The sequence below is a fragment of the Nycticebus coucang genome, chromosome 5 (assembly GCF_027406575.1).
Source record: "Nycticebus coucang isolate mNycCou1 chromosome 5, mNycCou1.pri, whole genome shotgun sequence".
Classification (NCBI taxonomy): Eukaryota; Metazoa; Chordata; class Mammalia; order Primates; family Lorisidae; genus Nycticebus; species Nycticebus coucang.
Genome location: NC_069784.1, coordinates 14,731,248 through 14,749,016, shown reverse-complemented (window position 1 = coordinate 14,749,016; position 17,769 = coordinate 14,731,248).

The following is a 17,769-nucleotide window of genomic DNA, read 5'->3' as shown; positions in this document are numbered from 1 at the left end:
TACCTACATGGTATCCATTTTCTCAAAGAAAACCCAGTAAATTTCCAAATGAATTATTGCATTTCTCATAGGGTACAAATTTATTACATTCAGTGTTAACTCTATTACTTCTGGAAGATTCTTATGGTAACACAACTAACACTCGTAAGATCTAGGGTTTGCCTTTGTTTTCTTTCCTTTTCCTTCACTGGTTGGCATATTCCTGCTGTTTTGCCTCAAAAATCACTAGGAGAGATTTGACTGGCTCAAGATCAGTTTTAAACTTGTGTCATGAGATGCAGTTAGAGGTAGTCACTCTGCCTGCCTGGAATTTATGTGGTACTTTTATCAGAGCCTAGGGAAGAAGAAAAAATCTGGCTGGTGGAGCAGTGTCACGTTCAAGGGCCTTGGAAAGGCAGGAGCTGAGATCTGAGCCTCCACCCCTGCTTATTTCTTATCTCAGGCAAAACAAGGCCATGTCTTCCATGATTCCAAGGCAGAGCCCTGAAATTTCCAGGGACTGGAAACCAACTCTGCCCTCTGACCACACTTTCACAATGTCAAGGTTTTGTTGTGTGAAAGATAAATTTTTATTAATTGTTCTCATTTCTTTATTTTTTTCCTTTTTTTTTTAATTCTGAAGAAATCTTACACCCACAGAAAAAATGGAAGAATAACAGAACAAGCTATTTGTTAACATTATTAAATTTCAGGCCTAAATATTGTAGTATGCATCTTCTAAGAATAAGGATAGCCTTTTTTATAACCACAAAACTATGATCACATCCAAGAAACTCAACATCAATATTACAATGTAAAATTACTCTTATACAAATGTTCTCCATTGTACCATTTATATCTTTTTTAGCTTTGTTTTCCAGTTAGAATTAGATCAAGGATCATGCATCATGTTTAGTTGTCAGCACTGTAGACTCCTAGGTTGTAGAATAGTTTTTTAGTCTACTTTGTTGTTCATGTCATTGACTTGCTTTTTTGAAGAGTTTGCTCAATTGTGTTACAATGTAGAATATTCCTTATTTTTCTCTATATGATTAGATTTGAGTTCAATGTTTTGGGCAGAAATACAGGTAGGTGATATGAGATCCTTCTCAGTTATCACAGCAAAAGGAACATGATGACTGTCCCATTATTTAATGACGACCAATTTATTTCTTAAGTTAAGCTTTATAATTATTTTTTGTCCACTCTCTGTCTTCAACACAATGACTTAAGTTATTCCTTTAGGGTTAGCCTTTTATTCACTGTGTTTTGAGTTTTATTCATATATTCTCTCCCACATCACATGATTCTCCTGACGACACCTAGGTCCACAAATCCTTACATTGTTTTCGTTTTCTTTTAAAGGGACAGATTCTTAGAGTTAGACAAATGTGTCAAATAATAGATATATTTTAATTTTAATAGAAGTTGAATTATTTTTTTGCATTAAATCATAGCTGTGTACATTAATGCCATTATGGGGTAAAATCTGCTGGTTTTATATACAATTTGAAATACTTTCATCAAACTGGTTAACATAGCCTTCACCACATTTTCTTAGTTATTGTGTTAAGACATTTAAAGAATGATTATTTTAAAGTCTATGCCCACTGACATGTATAATACTAGTTCATATATGTGAGAGACCTTTATTTGCATGTCCACTATTAATTAAGAACAATCACAAACCAATGGGGGGCCAAGTCAGGGGCATTTGGAAAACATACCCCACCATATGGTCCCCCCATTTGTATGCGACTGTTTTAATAATATTCCCAGTTATTTTTGTATTTTCTCCTCTGATATGTGGAAAATAATATCTCATTAATACTTCTTTGCCTTTTTTGAACTGTTGATGTGTTTGGGAAATTTCGTATGCTTACAGGCCATTTTTTTTAAATTTAATTTTATTTTTTTATTGTTAAATCATAGTTGTGTACATTAGTGCAATCAAGGGGTACAATGTGCTGGTTTCATATACAATCTGAAATATTCTCATCAAACTGTTCAACGTAGCCTTCGTGGCATTTTCTTAGTTCTTGTATGTAGACATTTGTATTCTGAATTTAGTAGGTTTCACCTGTACCCATTCTAAGATGCACATTAGGTGTGGCCCCAACCATTACCCTCCTTCACCCTAACCTCCCCACTCTCTTCCCCTCCCTTAGCCCTTTCCCCATATTCTTGTGCTATAGTTGGGTTATATCCTTCATATGAAAGCTATAAATTAGCTTCATAGTAGGGCTGAGTACATTGCATACTTTTTCTTCCATTCTTGAGATAATTTGCTAAGAAGAATATGTTCCAGCTCCATCCATGTAAACATGAAAGAGGTAAAGTCTCCGTCTTTCTTTAAGGCTGCATAATATTCCAAGGTATACATGTACCACAATTTGCTAGTCCATTCGTACGTCGATAGGCATTTGGGCTTCTTCCATGACTTAGCAATTATGAATTAGGCTGCATAAACATTCGGGTACAAATGTCTTTGTTATATTGTGACTTTTGGTCTTCTGGGTATACCTAGTAAAGGAATTATAGGATAGAATGGCATCTCTATTCTCCAAACATCCTTCTAAAAGGAATGTATTAGTGTGCATTCCCACCAGCAGTGTAGAAGTGTGCCCTTTTCTCCACATCCATGCCAAGATCTCTGGTTTTGGGATTTTGTTATGTGGGCTACTCTTACTGGGGTTAGGTGATATCTCAAAGTAGTTTTGATTTGCATTTCTCTGATGATTAAGGATGATAAGCTTTTTTCCATGTGTTTGTAGATCGTGCGTCTGTCTTCTTTAGAGAAGTTTCTTTTCAAGTCCTTTGCCCACCTTGAGATGGGACCACGTGTTCTTTGCTTGCTAATATGTTTGAGTTCTCTGTGGATTCGGGTTATTAAGCCTTTATCGGAGGTATAACCTGTAAATATTTTCTCCCATTCTGAGGGCTGTCTGCTTGCTTTACTTACTATGTTCTTGGCTGTGCAGAAGCTTTTTAGTTTGATCATATCCGAATAGTGTATTTTTGAAGCTGCTTCAATTGCCTGGCTGGTTCCTCCTCATAAAATACTCGCCCAGACTGATTTCTTCACGAGTTTTCCCTGACTCTCTTCTAGTATTTTTTTTTTTTTTTTTTTTGTAGAGACAGAGTCTCACTTATGGCCCTCTGTAGAGTGCCGTGGTCTCACACAGCTCACAGCAACCTCCAACTCCTGGGCTTAAGCGACTCTCTTGCCTCAGCCTCCCGAGTAGCTGGGACTACAGGCGCCCGCCACAACGCCCGGCTATTTTTTGGTTGCAGATTGGCCGGGGCTGGGTTTGAACCCACCACCCTCGGTATATGGGGCCGGCGCCTTACCGACTGAGCCACAGGTGCCGTCCCTCTTCTAGTATTTTTATAGTTTCATGTCTTAAGTTTAAATCTTTTATCCAGTGAGAGTCTATCTTAGTTAATGGTGAAAGGTGTGGGTCCAGTTTCAGTCTTCTACAGGTTGCCAGCCAGTTCACCCAGCACCATTTGTTAAATAGGGAATCTTTTCCCCACTGAATGTTTTTAATTGGCTTGTCAAAGATCAAATAATAGTAAGTAGCTGGATTCATCTCTTGGTTCTCTATTCTGTTCCAGACATCTACTTCTCTATTTTTTGTGCCAAAGCCATGCTGTTTTGATCACTATCGATTTATAGTACAGCCTGAGTTCTGGTAGCATGATTCCTCCTGCTTTGTTTTTATTTCTGAGTAATATTTTGGCTATTTGAGGTTTTTCTCTGATTCCATATAAAAAGAAGTATTATTTTTTCAAGATCTTTAAAATATGACAATGGAGCTTTAGTAGGAATTGCGTTAAAATTATATATTGCTTTGGGTAGTATAGACATTTTAACAATGTTGATTCTTCCCAGCCATGAGCATGGTATGTTTTTCCATTTGTTAACATCTTCAGCTATTTCTTTTCTTAAAGTTTCATAGTTCTCATTATAGAGATTTTTCACGTCCTTTGTTAGATAAATTCCCAAATATTTCATCTTCTTTGGCACTACTGTGAAGGGAAAAGAGTCCTTGACCGTTTTTTTGGCTTGGCTATTGTTGGTATATATAAAGGCTACAGATTTATGGATGTTGATTTTGTAGCCTGAGACATTGCTGTATTCCTTGATCACTTCTAAAAATTTTATAGTAGAATCCCTAGTGTTTTCCAGATATACGATCATGTCATCTGTGATCATTTGATCTCTTCTGACCCTATATGGATACTCTTGATCGTCTTTTCTTCCCTAATTGCGATGGCTAAAACTTCCATTACAATGTTAAAGAGCAATGGAGACAATGGGCAACCTTGCCTGGTTCCTGATCTAAGTGGAAATGATTTCAGTTTAACTCCATTCAATATGACATTGGCTGTGGGTTTGCTGTAGATGGCCTCTATTAGTTTAAGAAATGTCCTTTCTATACCAATTTTCTTAAGTGTTCTGATCATGAAGGGATGCTGGATATTATCAAAAGCTTTTTCTGCATCAATTGAGAGAATCATATGGTCTTTATTTTTTAGTTTGTTTTTGTGCTGAATTACATTTATATTTTTACGTATATTGAACCAGCCATGAGAGCCTGGGACAAATCCCACTTGGTCATGGTGTATAATTTTTTGATGTGTTGTTGGTTTCTGTTTGTTAGGATCTTATTGAATATTTTTGCATCAGTATTCTTTATTATTATTATTAAATCATAGCTGTGTACATTAATGCAATCATGGGGCAACATACTCTGGTTTTATAGACCATTTGACACATTTTCATCACACTGGTTCACATAGCCTTCCTGGCATTTTCTTAGTTGTTGTGTTAAGAAATTTACATTCTACATTTACTAAGTTTCACATATACCCTTGTAAGATGCACTGCAGGTGTAATCCCACCAATCATCCTCCCTCCGCCCACCTCTACTCTCCCTCCCTTCCCTCACCCCCTTCCTCATATGCTTAGGTTATAACTGGGTTATAGCTTTCATGTGAAAGCAATAAATTAGTTTAATAGTAGGGCTGAGTACATTGGATACCTTTTCTTCCATTCTTGAGATACTTTACTAAGAAGAATATGTTCCAGCTCCATCCATGTAAACATGAAAGAGGTAAAGTCTCCATCTTTCCTTAAGGCTGCATAATATTCCATGGTGTACATATACCACAATTTATTAATCCATTTGTGGATTGATGGGCACTTGGGCTTTTTCCATGACTTAGCAATTATAAATTGGGCTGCAATAAACATTCTGGTACAAATATCTTTGTTATGATGTGATTTTTGGTCTTCTGGGTATGTACCTAGTACAGGAATTATAGGATTGAATGGCAGATCTATTTTTAGATCTCTAAGTGTTCTCCAAACATCTTTCCAACAGGAATGTATTAATTTGCATTCCCACCAGCAGTGTAGAAGTGTTCTCTTTTCTCCACATCCATGCCAACATCTCTGGTCTTGGGATTTTGTGATATGGGCTAATCTTACTGGAGTTAGATGATATCTCAAAGTAGTTTTGATTTGCATTTCTCTGATGATTAAAGATGATGAGAATTTTTTCATATGTCTGTATGTCGTGCGCCTGTCTTCTTCAGAGAAGTTTCTCTCCGAGTCCCTTGCCCACTCTGTGATGGGATCACTTGTTCTTTTCTTGCTTATAAATTTGAGTTCTCTGTGGATTCTGGTTATTAAACCTTTGTCAGAGACATAACCTGCAAATATCTTCTCCCATTCTGAGGGCTGTTTGCTTGCTTTACTTACTGTGTTCTTCGCTGTGCAAAGAACTTCTTCGAAGTTTTTAGTTTGATCAGGCCCCAGTAGTGTATTTTTGAAGCTGCTTCAATTGCCGGGGGGGGGGGTCCTCTTCATAAAATACTCGCCCAGACTGATTTCTTCAAGGTTTTTCCCTGTACTCTCTTCTAGTATTTTTATAGTTTCGTGTCTTAAGTTTAAATCTTTAAAAGTGAGAGTCTATCTTAGTTAATGGTGAAAGTTGTGGGTCCAGTTTCAGTCTTCTACAGGTTGCCAGCCAGTTCACCCAGCACCATTCGTTAAATAGGGAATCTTTTCCCCACTGAATGTTTTTATTTGGCTTGTCAAAGATCAAATAACAGTAATTAGCTAGATTCATCTCTTGGTTCTCTATTCTGTTCCAGACATCTACTTCTCTGTTTTTGTGCCAGTACCATGCTGTTTTCGTCACTATCGATTTATAGTATATTTTTAGGTCCGGTAGCGTGATTCCTCCTGCTTTGTTTTTATTTCTGAGTAAAGTCTTGGCTATTCAAGGCTTTTTCTGATTCCATATAAAATGAAGTATTATTTTTTCAAGATCTTTAAAATATGACAATGAAGCTTTGATAGGAGTTGCATTGAAATTATATATTGCTTTGGGTAGTATAGGCATTTTAACAATGTTGATTTTTCCCAGCCATGAGCATGGTATGTTTTTCCATTTGTTAACATCTTCAGCTATTTCTTTTCTTAAAGTTCTCTTTATAGAGATCTTTGACATCCTTTGTTAGATAAACTCCCAAATATTTCATCTTCTTTGGCACTACTGTGAATGGAGTAAGTCCTTAACTGTTATTTCAGCTTGACTATTATTGGTATATATAAAGGCTACCGATTTATGAATGTTAATTTTGTAACTTGAGACGCTGCTGTATTCCTGGATCACCTCTAAGAGTTGTGTAGTAGAATCCCTGGTGTTTTCCAGATATACAATCATATCATCTGCAAAGAGCAAAAGTTTGATTTCTTCTGACCCTATGTGGATATGCTTGATCACTTTTTCTTCCCTAATTGTGGTGGCTAAAACCTCCATTACAATGTTAAAGAGCAGTGGAGACAATGGGCAGCCTTGTCCAGTTCCTGATCTGAGTGGAAATGATTTCAATTTAACTCCATTCAATACGATATTGGCTGTGGGTTTGCTGTAGATGGCCTCTATCAGTTTAAGAAATGTCCCTTCTATACCAATTTTCTTAAGTGTTCTGATCATGAAGGGATGCTGGATATTATCAAAAGCTTTTTCTGCATCGATTGAGAGAATCATATGGTCTTTATTTTTTAATTTGTTTATGTGCTAAATTATACTCATAGATTTACAGGTATTGAACCAGCCTTGAGACCCTTGGATAAAACCCAGTTGGTCGTGGTGTATAATTTGTTTGATGTGTTGCTGGATTCTGTTTGTTAGGATCTTGTTGAATATTTTTGCATCTATATTCATTAGTGATATTGGTCTATAATTTTCTTTTCTTGTTGGGTCTTTTCCTGGTTTGGGGATCAGGGTGATGTTTGCTTCATAGAACATGTTGGGTAGTCTTCCTTCTTTTTCTACATTTTGGAACAGGTTGAGTAATATAGGTACCAGTTCCTCTTTAAAGGGTTGGTAGAATTCTGACATGAAGGCATCTGGTCCCGGGCTTTTCTTTTTAGGGAGATTTTGTATGGTTAATGCTATTTCAGAACTTGATATTGGCCTGTTCAACATTTCCACTCGATTCTGGCTAAGTCTTGGAATGTGACATGCTTCCAAGTGTTGGTCAGTTTCCTTCAGATTTTCATATTTCTGAGAATAAATTTTCTTGTAATATTCATTAAGGATTTTTTGAATTTCTGAGGAGTCTGTTGTTATTTCGTCTTTGTCATTTCTGATTAACGAGATTAGAGATTTTACTCTTTTTTCCTGGTTAGGTTAGTCAAAGATTTATCTATTTTATTGACCTTTTAAAAAAACCAAATTTTTGATTTATTGATCTGTTGTATAATTCTTTTGTTTTCAATTTCATTTAATTCTGCTCTAGTTTTGGTTATTTCTTTTCTTCTACTGGGTTTGGGGTTGGAATGTTCTTCCTTTTCCAGTTGCTTGAGATGTTCCATTAAGTTGTTAACTTCTTCTCTTTCTGTTCTCTTGAGGAAGGCTTGCAGTGCTATAAATTTGGTATAAATTTCCCTCCTATGACAGCCTTTGCAGTATCCCAGAGGTTCTGATAATTCGTGTCTTCATCGTTGTTTTGTTCCAAAACTTTGGTGATTTCCTTCTAAATCTCGTCTATAACCCATCTATCCTTCAGCATAAGGTTATTTAGCTTCCATGTTCTTGTATGGGTATGTGGATTCCTGTTGTTATTGAGTTCAACTTTTATTCCATGATGGTCTGAGAAGATGCAAGGAATAATTTCTATTTTTTAAAATTTGCTGATGTTAGATTTGTGGCCTAGGTGTGGTCAATTTTGGAGTATGTTCCGTGGGTTGATGAGAAGAACGTGTATTCAGTTTTGTTGGGATGAAATGTTCTGTAGATGCCTCTTAAGTCCAGATGTTGAGTGGTTAAGTTTAAATCTAAGATTTCTTTGCTTCGCTTCTTTTTGGAGGATCTATCCAGCACTGCTAAAGGGGTGTTAAAATCTCCAACTACTATGAAACTGGAGAAAATCAAGTTGCTCATGTCTGTTAGAGTTTCTCTTATAAATTGACGTGTGTTCTGGTTGGGTGCATAAATATTGATAATTGAAATCTTATCATATTGAGTATTATCATATGAAGTCTCCATCCTTATCCTTCCTTATTTTGGTTGGTTTAAAGCCTATTGCATCTGCAAATAGGATTGCAACGCCTGCTTTTTCTGCTTTACATTTGCCTGGAGTATAGATGACCATCCCTTCACCTTGAGTCAATATTTGTCTTTTAATGTAAGATGAGATTCTTGTATGCAGCAGATACAAGGCTTGAGTTTTTGTATTCAGTCAGCCAACCTATGCCTCTTTAGTGGAAAATTTAAACCATTCACATTAATTGAGAATATTGATAAGCCTTTCAAGAGTCCGGTGGACATTTTTAATCCTTTTGCGATTGGAAGTTGGAATTTGATCAAAATTTTCTGGGTGGGTTTCCTTTTGTGGTGGATTATGCTAGTCTTTATGGAGGATACATCTGAGAATATCCTGGAGAGCTGGTTTAGTTGTGGTAAATTTCTTCAACATGTGAATGTCATTAAAGTATTTAATTTCTCCATCATAAATGAAACTCAGTTTAGATGGGTACAGAATCCTGGGTTGAAAGTTATTTTGTTTTAGGAGATTAAAAGTCAATAACCATCCTCTTCTAGCTTGAAAGGTTTCAGCAGAGAGATCTGCAGTTATTCTAATGTTCTTGCCCTTGTAGGTGATGGTTTTCTTTCGTCTGACTGCTTTCACAATTTTCTCCTTCATATTAACTTTAGTGAAATTGATTGTGATGTGTCTGGGGGATGTCTTATTTGGGTTGAATCATGCTGGAGTTCTGAAACTGTCAGCTATCTGAATTTCAGAATCTCTTGGTATGTCTGGAAAGTTCTCTTTCATAATCTCATGAAGAAGAGACTCTGTGCCTGTAAAGCCACTTCATCGCTTTCGGGGATCTCTATAAGACAAATATTGGTTTTCTTCAGATTATCTAAGAGCTCTCTGAGAGAGTAATCTGTTTTTGCCCTCCATTTCTCTTCCTCTTTGAGAGTTTGGGAGTGTTTGAAAGCTTTGTCCGCAATGTCAGAAATCCTTTCTTCTACTTACTCCATTCTGTTACTGAGGGATTTTACTGTGTTTCTCAGATCTTTGAGGGTTGCAACTTCTTGTCTCAATGTGCCAAAATCTTTGGTCATTTGGTCTTAGAATTCATTGAATTCTTGAGACATCTTTTGGGTTACTGCTTGGAATTCTAATTTGATCTTATTTGCTTTCCAGATTCTGAATTCCATTTCTGACATCTCAGCCATTTGTTTGTGCATGGTATCTTGTGCTGTGTCTGCCCCACTGTTCCTTGGGGATCTACTCTGATTATTCATATTGCCAGAGTATTTCCATTGATTTTGCCTCATGATTGTTTTTCACCATTGCCTCTGTCTGTCCTCATAGTTGGGGAGGTGTCTCTCCAAGATTATTAGACCCCTCTATTGGGAGGTGTCTCTCCAAGATTAGACCCCTCTATTGTTGCTGGATCTTTGTAGGGAGTGACCCTTTGTAGCTCCTCTGGGGCTGCCCCAGCCAGGAAGTTCTGCTTGTGGGAGCTACTCCGGAGTGTGACACAACCCGGATCCAGCAACAGGGTGGGGTGGGGGGGTGCGCACGGTTTTGGGAGTGCCTGGCGCCTGGTGACTTTGGCACAGAGGGCCCAAGGCTCCAGCAGTCTCTTGCCAGGAGAAGCACTCTGCCCAGAGGCAGGGAGGGCTCCGGAGGGCATGTGGCTGCCCAAGTCCCTGGCCAGACAAGCCAGCCTGTGTGGAGGCAGGGAAGGTACAGGAGAGAGGACGCAGGGTTGTGTGGCTCCCGGAGTTCCTGGTCAGGGCCTGCAGAGGGCCGGTAGGCATGGGTTGAGGCGCCACTCCTTCTGAAGTCCAGGTAGCCGCAGGTCGAGGTGCAACTCTTACCGGGGTCTGGGTGGGTGCCGATGGTGAGTCGCGGGTGGCGGATCAGCTCTTCTGGAGGTCCGGGCGGGCACCCATGGCAGGTCACGGGTCGCAGCACAGCTCTTCTGGAGGTCCAGCAGGCGCTGATCGCATACCGTGATGCAGCTCTTACCAGAGTCCAGGCGGGTGCTGATTGCAGGTCACAGGTTGGGGCGCAGCTGTTCAGGCGGGCACCGATCTTAACTTTGTGGGCTGAAGTCCCAGGTGGCAGGGCCACTGTTGTGATCACTGCATATTCAGCTCTTCGCTGTCCATAAAGCTGCTCCCATTGGTGAAAGATTCCAATTTTGTTCTTACCAGCCATTTTGATATCCTCATTTATATATTACCTCTTCACAGTTTCAGCTATTTTCTTCTAATAGAATTTTTATACCCATGTAGTGAATTTATAAGAGAACATTGTATATTACAGATATTAATCTCTGCCTTTCATCTATATTGTAATTTCCTTTAATCTGTATTTTTGCCTATGATTATATTTGTGGTGCCAGTGGTCGTTCAAAAGATTTTAAAAATTGTTGTGTATTCAAATCCGTCTCACTTTTGTTTTATACCCTCTACGTTTCTCCAGTCAGAGAAAGCAGATATCTTTTCCCCTGGATTTTATACGTGATGTCCTAGTTTATTTTGTAGAGCATTTATTGTTTATTTTATATTTTAAAAATTTTAAATTTAATTTTATGAGGTACAACATGGGGCTTAATTGTTTTATCTTCTGGATAATAGGCCATTTAACACTTTTATGCAGTAGCACAATGCATTCAATAATCCATCATTTTCCCACTGAATAAAAATGTTAGTTTAATCATGTTAAATTTTCCTGATGTATTAGAATTAATTTCTCAGTTTTCTTTTAATTTCCACTGACCTCTTTGTTTTTTTATGCACCTCTATCTTGTGCATCTGACTACATATTTCATTTTAAACTATTCTGTTTTAGTTGTTTAGCAGGCATCCATTTTCAATTATTTCCTTGGAATGGGGTACAGTGGTAATATTTTTTTTTTAATTGAACAGGCCACAAAAATATTTTTCATCCTAACAGGTGAATAATAACTTATCTGTTTTTAATCCTATTGGGTTGAATTTCTGGCTCTCAGAAATCTGTAGATAATGTTTTCTCTTATAACTTGCAATGCAGCAGATAAGAAATCTGATGCCAGTCTGATTCTTTTGTCTTTGTCAGAAACTTTTTGTTTCTCTGCAGAAGTATGTAACACAGGCTTATTATTTTTAGAATTAAAAAATGTACTTGTACATGTATTTGCTCATGCGCCTGTTTTTCCTGTGATCCTCATTGGAACACAATGAGCCCTTTCAATCTACAAGTTCAGTTCTTTCCTCAACTCTATAAACTTTACAGATTTGTTTAATTATCATCTATTATCCATCTCCTCCTTTTCATCTTTGTGAATCTTTGCTTAATCTCATGCTAGGTTCCCTGGATCTGTCCTCCCCGTCTTGTATCTCATCTACCCAACCTCCTTTTAGTTTTCTTTTTTTATTAATTCTTTCCTGTGTACTTTGATTTTTAAAATTAAGCTCTATCTCATTTACTTTGCCAAGTCATTAATTTACATGTCAACCATGCCCCTACACTTCTTGTACAAATTATTCAAACAGGAAATCATGGCATTAGGTCCAGTGAGATGATGCATGTGTAAGCTTGTATGCATGTGTATGATTGTGTGCATGTGTATGCCTGTGTGCATGTGTGCGCTTGTGTTAATGTGTATGCCTCTGTGCATGTGTTTGCTTGCGTACATATGTGTGCATGGGTGCACGTGTACGCTTATGTGCATGTGTGTGCCTGTGTGCATGTGTATGTTTGTGTGAATGTGTACGCCTGTGTGCCTATGTTTGCTTGTGTACATGTGTGTGCCTGTGTGCGTGTGTATGCTTCTGTGTATGTGTGCATGTGTATGCTTATGTGCATGTGTGTACCTGTGTGCATGTGTATGTTTGTATGAATGTGTATGCCTGTGTGCCTGTGTTTGCTTGTGTACATGTGTGTGCCTGTGTGCCTGTGTATGCTTCTGTGTATGTGTGCATGTGTGTACCTGTGTGCATGTTTATGTTTGTATGAATGTGTACGCCTGTGTGCCTGTGTTTGCTTGTGTACATGTGTGTGCCTGTGTGCGTGTGTATGCTTATGTGCATGTGTGTACCTGTGTGCATGTGTATGCTTGTGTGCATGTGTGCATGTGTATGCCTGTGTGCTACATTTGCATCTTCTAAGGTTCTTTTACTTTTTTCTTTGCCAGTTCATTCCTATCTTCCTCAACAGTTCTATATCAATGGGCATACAGTTTATGTACTCGGAGTGATAATTACCCCAGGTTGCTGAGCACCTCAAGGTACATAATTGCTTTTCTTCCTAGACTCATGGGTAATTAGGTTCTGATAAGATCCTAATAGGTAGCATTCCCCAAAATGAAGGTACAGAAGTAGTCCTTATATGCACTAGAACTAGACAGGCCTCAGGTGTAACAAAATGCAGCCAAACCATTCAGCTGTTTTCTCCGCCTCTTAAAAAGCAGGTGTCGTCAACCCGAAAGTTGATGCTGACACCCCTTTGTGGGCTGAGCTATTCTAAAGATACACTACTTTGTAATTTTTACCTTGAGGATCTCTGATGTAGACCTCCACAGACTTATCAAGTCAAAAAGAACAACACCCCGTATAAATCCTCTCTTTTGAGTTACAGTGGATTCAAAGGCAGGCAGGTAGATTAGGATCAATGGCAGGGCAGGGAGGCAGGGAAGCAAGGCAGCTCTGTTCAGCTCACAAACTTTGTTGAATGTTTTGCATCTGCTTTTTTGTAGCATGACTCTTACATATATTTCCACTAATGTTAATCTCAGAGTTTTAAAATGACATGCTTACATTTATCCTTGGACTCAATTTAACTATTTTTTAATTTTCTTTTGTGAAGGTGAAGATTTTGAGGCTTTTTATATGAAATGTCCTAGATTATTTTCTAGAATATTTATTATTTTGTATTTTTAAATTTATTTTCTATTGTCTGCTAATTTATTTATTTTATATTGTTTATTTCATATTAAAAAATATAAAATGTTTTATATCTGTCACCTGCACCTTTCTGGTATTTGTTTCTCATTTGAAATTATGAACTCTGTGACCTCTTTTTTTTGAATTGTAGAAGAAAACTGTTTTCAAATCCTAATCACACTCCAAACAATATTAAAACTTATCTCAATAGAGTTAACACATTTTATTGCTTAACCTGTCAGTTATTTTCAGCCAAAATGTTCTCATTATGATTTGATTCATATTTCATCATTTTGTAATAAATCTTCTGGAAGTTTAATAGTTTACTCTGAAAAGAACACAAATTGGGTGGCAGAGTTTAAGCCTTTTCACATCAAGGAATTGCTTTGTCCTGTCTTCATAAATGAATGAAAAATTGGCTGGAAAATTAATTCTTGGATCAAATCATTTTTCTTTGGGACACCAGTCATAGCTCCATTTCTTCTATCCTTTAGATTGTACCAACATGGAAGTAGGCCTCATTTTTCTTTTCTTATACAGAAGCTGCTTTTTTGCCTTTTAGATGCTTGCAGAATTCTTCCTATCTTTGAAGTTCCCAATTTCATTAGACCATTTGTAAGTATGATTTTATTTTTAAGTTTGGCTGGAACATGATATGTACTCTTAGTTGTTAGAACAAACATTCTCTTTAAAATTGAGAATTTTCTCCTATTTCTTTTTCATTTTTTACTAATGGTGTCTGTTCTGTTGCTTCTTCCTAAAATGTTTATAACTCCCAGTTCAGACTTCCAGAATCTGAACTTTTTGCATTTACACTCTTCTTCATTTTGTTTTTCTTTCTTATGATTATTCCTGTGGAGTTCTGTAAATTTTTCCTAGATTCTACTCCCAGCTTTTATCCTTTAGCATGTGCAGTCGGTCAGGAAATAACCTTATCATCACAATCTAGTTTTTTCTGATAGCTTTCCTCGTCTGCTGTTGCAAATGTTCCAGATTAAACAAACATTGGCATTCAGAGCATCTGATGAATTATTAAGTCTGAAGCCTGATAATATCTGCTCTTCTGTTATGCTGCTTGAAACTTTGATCCGATGGCTGAAGCTTATCTTGATCCATGAAATAATTTTGGGATTGGGGTTGAGGAAATGTGGAACAATGTGATATAAGAGCTATAGGATGTCTGAGGATCTGGTGGAAAGGAGCCAGCCTACTAGATGCAAATTGCTAGTTTTTAAATTTTATGTAAATTAAAAGACTTTTTTGGGGTCTACATTATTGTTACTTTTGATTCCTTTTAAATGCCTCTCTAATAAGGATTCTAAAATATTTTTTAATTCATTTTGTGACCTTTAGGCAAATTATTTAGTCTCTCCATGCCTCAGTTGGGAATACTAATAGTACATAGTTCATAGATTGTTGGAATTAAACAAACTACCAAGTAAAGCTCCTGGCATATAAAATCACTATATAAGTGTTTGTGATTATCTTTAGCTTACAATTTATTTCTGTTGCACACATGATGGATTATTAAAGAAGCTGCGCTGATACGCTGTTTCTTCTCTGCATAGGTTTGCAAAGCACTTTTCTTAATATTAGGCCCAAATTCTAGTTTGTGGAAGTGGTGTACACTGATGAGAAATCTGGGTCATGTCTCTATTAAGGTTCAAAGGCTGCAAATGATAATGTAGCTGGTGTGCTTCTGGACAGCCCTTTCCCTGATATCATCTCCAGTTGTTCTCTGTTCATGATAGCAGTCTAACTGGGAATTTCCAGGGAATACAGCTCATTTTCCAGACTCAAAGATCTTTCTATAGAATAGAAACTATGCCTTAATGTGCCTCAAAATATTTCTTGATATATGCTGTATCTAACAGAAATTCCTCAAATCCACAGATAGTCATCTATGTTTGACCAATATCAATTTAACTTGCCATAGATTTTTCTAGCAATGATGTGGAGTTTCATTCCTATTTGTAACTTCACTTTGATAATATTTGGAAGATTGAAAGGTGGATGCCTGTGTTCGCACTGCCCTTATGCATGCTCAGACCACTTATTAGGAGTGCCACGAGGGATGGTGCCCGGTCTGCATGTATTTCAGTCTCCAGCGTTCTCCCTGCTTCTCAAAACACACTTGCATTTTAGTCCCTGTTTGACTTTCAATTTACTTTCCTTTTGCCCTCAGGCTTGACTAGATTCACTAGCAGCAAGAGTTCTTATGGTCTTTCAGAGAGACAGCAAGAGTGAGAGAGAGGAGATGAGATGAGGTTTTGCTCAGCGATCCTTGATTGCACTGCCCGGAAACATTCAGCTTACACTCATCTTGAGTCCCAGCCCTGTTCTAGGCCCAGTGGATAACACTGCAGTATTTAGTCTGAGCACAGATATAAAATAAAACTTTTACCCGAATGGGTAACCCAGTACTATGAATTTTTTACTTTAATCCTAATGACTGGGTATCCTGCCATGCAAACATCTAAAGAAATAAAGCTTTCTCCATAGGAATGCTGGTCAAATACATTAGGGTCCAGAATCAGGCCTAATTTTTCTCATTAAAACATTATCTTATTACAGGTAATTATTATCCCTTTCGTGTTTTTGTATTATCCTGAGGTATGCTAATCATGACTCAGTTACTTCTGACTCTGGCACGTTACATCCTTTATTTATTTATTTTCCCACCAAATTTCTTGTAGAAAGTCAATCACACCTAAGATCAACATAACGTCTTTCATAGCCTTGACTGTCTCTTGCTAAAAATTGGTTTAACTATTTAACTGGTATAAGTAGAACTATTATTTACTACCTATAGGCTTTCTAAAAATAATTCTTCAGAAACTGGATAACATGTCAGGATGAAATATAGTTCAGTTTGCTACTTGAGACTGAAGTAGGGAAAATAGAATGATTTCCTTAATTTCATCAAATTTCATATTAATGGATAAGTGTGATTATCTGGCTGATATGTACATCCTCAGAAAATATTATGCAACTCTTATATTAGTGTTTGGGGTCCATTGCCTTTTTGCTCATTCTAATAAGCAAGTATATTGAGCTGGCCCATCCCTGCTCCTCTGCACTATTGATCCAATAATTGGACAGTGTTTAGTCCACTGAGGCTGCAATGATAAATACAACTAACTGGGTGACTTATAAACAACAGGCATTTATTTCTCACCGTTCTGGAGGCTGGGAAGTCCAACATCCAGATACTAGCAGATTTAGTGTCTGGTGAGGGCTCATTTCCTGGTTTACCAACTGTGCCTTCTCATTATGTCCTCACATAGTGTAGGGAGTTAAAGAGTCTATTTTATAAGGTGCTAAAACTAAAGCCACTCAAGAAGTTTTCACTTTCATGACCTCTCCAAAGTCCCCACCTCCTAATACCACTGCCTTGGGTGGTAAGATTTCAACATACAGATATGGGGGAAGACAAAAACCTTCAGACTATTGCAGGCAATCCATGGTAAAAAAAATAATTCTTGGCTCAGACAGGAAGTAGTAATTTTGATCTGGAGTACAGCCGAGTGCTGAATTATGAAGTCAAAAAACCTAGACTACAACCCACACAAATATATAAAAGGAATGACTTAATTGTGTTCATTCCAGAATGATGTCATATTTAAAAACTCATCACCAAACTGGCAAACATGAATTTGATTCTTTCATCCTATGCCTCCAAGGACTTTAAAGTAGCCGCATATCATGACCTTCTGAAGCACTTCCCAGTTCTCTTGCACTAAATATTTTATTTGACCAAACTTACCCCACTCACTCTTTTAATATGAATATTAACCTAACTAGCTCTGCTAAGTCCTTTCTTTCCCCCCACCTCAACTCTCCTCTTTCTTAACCAGTCGTTTAATTTTGTGTCACAAAAGGTAAGAAGCGGATTGGGAAAAAAAATGACTTATGCATAGAGGATGAGAAAACTGGACTGGGGAATACAAGGATTTTCCCTAAAGGCAACATATCCCCAGTTTTCACTCTGTACATTTGTTCGGGTTCTGCACTGCGCAACTCTTCTGTGAACTTAATTTTTATTTCTGCATACTCAGTAAAAATCATTACAAGATTAGCAGGGGTCATTTGTTGATTCTTCATCTGTCTGACTATGAAATGTATGCTTTTTATATCATTAGATGGTACTTAGCCCTTAATTTTCTCATTTTGGGTGTAAGTATGCAGCATTTCATATTAATAGACAATAGGTACTCAAAAAAAGTTTTTAATTATACTGCTGGACTAAATACTAGTTGCGATTTAAGGCGTTAAAATTCCAGAAAAAAATGGCTTGGCGCAGCTGCCTCGGAACTTG